Source organism: Barbus barbus, assembly GCF_936440315.1.
Source record: "Barbus barbus genome assembly, chromosome: 34".
Classification (NCBI taxonomy): domain Eukaryota; kingdom Metazoa; phylum Chordata; class Actinopteri; order Cypriniformes; family Cyprinidae; genus Barbus; species Barbus barbus.
The window spans coordinates 3,022,712-3,026,228 of record NC_136762.1 but is presented as its reverse complement, the minus strand read 5'-3'; the positions used below and the strand labels follow the sequence as shown (position 1 = coordinate 3,026,228).

The following is a 3,517-nucleotide window of genomic DNA, read 5'->3' as shown; positions in this document are numbered from 1 at the left end:
CTATTGGTCACATCGCAGCACATCAGAGATTTGCATGTGGGCGCTCCCACTGAACTCTGGGAAATCTTTTATAACCCCCACCATGTGACGTTTTTCAATTGTACAAATGTATGTGAGAATGAAGCTGCCACCACATTTCCAAATCTAAGAATAGAATGCCATAGGCTACGTCTGAGCCAGTGGATGCAAAAAGTGTATTAATTATGAATTTTCTAGGTCATATACCTGAGGAGACTGATTCATCAGATGTGACCTGTGCTGTTCACTCTATAAATGCTAGTGACTAAACAGCTGCACAGCTGTGATTTGGGACGCAGGCCGCATGACTTGGGCTCTGTCCTGAGCGTGATCTGTCTCCGATGGGCCATTTCAGAAACATCCTAATCCAGATGCTGATTCTCTCTCTCTGCTCAGACAGTGATGCTGATTAGATTAACTCGGATGACTGCTTGTATCACACGTGTTCTTGTTGCCATGGCAAAGCTGGCTGTGCTGGGATGGTTGCCATGGTAAGAGGGGAGAGTGTGTGTCATAGAGGAGGATGGGTGAGAAAATCAGCTCACACACACACACTCCAGATTGCTGAAACTATCTATCTATCTGTCTGCCGTTCTATCTATCGTTCTGTCTGTCTATTTATGTCTATATTGTGTGTTCGTTCTATCATTTGTTCTATCTATCGTTTGCAGTGTTGGGAAAAGTTACCTTTAAAAGTAATGTATTACAATATTGTGTTACTCCCTAAAAAATTTACTAAATACGTTACTTAGTTACATTTTATGGAAAGTAATGCGCTACGTTTTTTTTTTTACAAATGTAAAAGCCCTTTCACAACAAAAGTGATATGAATACGCCTCAGGCTGAAGGAAATGTAAATTCATGTCTGTACATAGAGGGCACAGCTCAAACTAATCGCACGAAGAATATAACGCAAGAGAGGAAAGTTCAACACTTTAATAACAAAAATGAAACTTAGTATGGTTTAATTGGATCATCAAAGGTCAATAAGAAAGACACTGGTTGATAAAATGGGATTCAAAATAAATGATATTGAACATTTATGTATTGCAGGTTTTTATAATATTCTGAGTTTGTATTTGACCGTTTTAATTCATTTTGAGGAATACTGAATCTGTTTTTGTGCAGGTGAGATGAGTAAATACATGTTCATAATTAGTCTAGTTCTAGTCTAGTCTAGTTCATATTCTAAGGGCCAGGGTGAATAAATCTAGATTTAAATGCAAAGAGACAAGATAGTCTTTGCATGATCTGACGTTTTATTCGTATCTAAGTGATCACACTTGATCACAAAAAGTGTGGGGGACGAATTTACATTTTATTAAAAGTGTGTGTGTGTGTGTGGGGGGGGGGGCACAACCCCCGTATCTCCATGTTTTCATGACATTTTAAGAAAGTGGTTATATCTAAGTGTGTGAGTTTATTTTTTAAATTAGTCTTCCAATTAAATTAGTCAGCCTAACCAATCACAGCCGATCCAGTCATATATAATCATATCTATATATCTGAGACTGTATTCCCTCTTCTCTTCTAAACCATCTGTGCTGTAAACGTTCTGCAGCTTCACATGTTTGTGTGTTTCTGCAAGGCATCTGTGGCCACTGGGAGCTCCATTTTGGCTTCCGCAGGGCCTCTATCACGGCTGTAGGAGAAAATCACAGTGATAGTAATTAACGCAGTAAATCAGGAAACTGGCGGATGGACAGAAGTCGTCCAGGAGAAGAGTTTGGACAGCGAAGCTTGTGTGTGTGTGATGGCAGAGCACCTGAGTCCACAACGACGGAAACCAAACATGTTCACTGTTGAGCGAGCCAGTAAATCACACAGACTGTAGTTGCTCTTTTGTCTTGTGACCTTCTGAAAAGAACAAACCCCTTCAGAGTTTCGTTCTCATGGGACGGCGATACTGTTGTTTTAACCTTTGACCTTGGAAATACTTTCCGTCAAACAGACAGACACACACACACTTGTGCTTCTCTCTCTAGATCCTGATTTACTCAGGACTCTGATAAATCTTTAACAGAAATACTCTCAGAGGAGGAGAGCTGTTCTCTTTAATGCAGCTCTCGCTCGCTCCGTTTTTATGAGCGTGTGATTTAGGAAGCGTTTGGCTGATGCTCTAGATTTCAGTGTTTCAGCATTGCACTGGACTGTATTTGTGCAGTATTTCAGGATGCATTTTATTATTAAATGGATAGTTCTGGCATCAAAATCTGATCTAATTGATGCAATCATTTATGGAACATTAAACATCACCAATATACTTTGTAAAGACACAGAAATTCAATTCAAATAACAGATTATGCTACTTCATAAAAATGATTTATTATTTATAATAAGAAATCCTAAAAATTACTAGTAATTGATGTAATAATTTATTAAACAGTAAACATCAGGATATGCTTCACATCAAGCCAAAAAACAGGTATTTCTACTTCTAAAAAATTGTAAACATTTTTCTTTTAAAAATATAATTAAGAACAAAAAAATACTATAAATTACAATTAAATTTAATAATTTGTTGAACATTAAACATTGTCAATATGCTTCACGTCAAGTCAAAACAACAACAGGTATTTCCATTTCTAAAAAGGTAAAATAAACATGTTTCTAAAAATAGAATTACTGATAATAAAAATAACTAAATTAATAAATTATTATTAATTAATGTAACAATCTGTTGATTATTAAACATTGACAATATGCTTCACGTCAAGTCAAAAAAACAGGTATTTCTACTTCTAAACAAAATTGTAAAAACATATTTCTTAAAATATAATAAAGAAATTCAAAAAGTAAGTATTAATGTAATAATTATAAAAAATAATGTAATAATATTAATGTAATTATTGAACATTAAACACTGCCAATATGCTTTGCCAAGCCAAAAACACAGGTATTTCTACTTCTAAAAAAAATATAAAAGTAAATAAAACTTTGAAAAATATAATTATCAATAAATTGAACATTTATTGAAAATTAAAAATGACCAATATGCTTCATTTTGCATCATTTTAATATCATATTAAACCTTTTTCCTGTCTGGTTTATAGACAACTTTAAGAAAATGCAAATCATGCGCAACCAAAACAAGACTTTATTAAATTGCATCATGAAAACTCATTTATATTAAAATTTCATTTTGAAATGTACATCACTCAACAATCTGCTTAGTCTCTATTTTCCTACTTTAGAAAAAAATGTAATGACATACGAGTACAGTTTAATCTAAATCGGATCCCATCTGCATTTCCGATGAGTTCATCCTCGACCGTTCTGCTTTGCTGTAATAGACTTTGCTCTTTTAACCTCTACTGTACGAGTTTGGACAGGCTCAGTAACTCACAAGCTGTGTGGCTGCAGCTCCTGTCAATCAGTGCAAGGGGCGGGACTTTACGGCACAAATAAAACAACGGCACAAGAGTGGAAACAGCAGGAGCGGAAATGCATACCTGCATCCGAACAGCAGCGATTTGTTAAAAGCAGGACCTTCCAAACA

At 35.4% G+C, this 3,517-nt stretch overlaps 1 protein-coding gene across 1 annotated transcript in view; it reads right to left on the bottom strand.

The window, feature by feature from the left end:
* Positions 1–2,964: 2,964 nt before the first annotated feature.
* The window catches only part of LOC306854281 (L-aminoadipate-semialdehyde dehydrogenase-phosphopantetheinyl transferase-like), an 8,233-nt gene continuing 7,680 nt past the window's right edge, over positions 2,965–3,517 (bottom strand). The window contains exon 6 of the mRNA XM_079392159.1: positions 2,965–3,517. This exon is cut by the window's right edge and continues 659 nt beyond it. The gene's annotated coding sequence lies outside the window, so the exon portion shown is untranslated.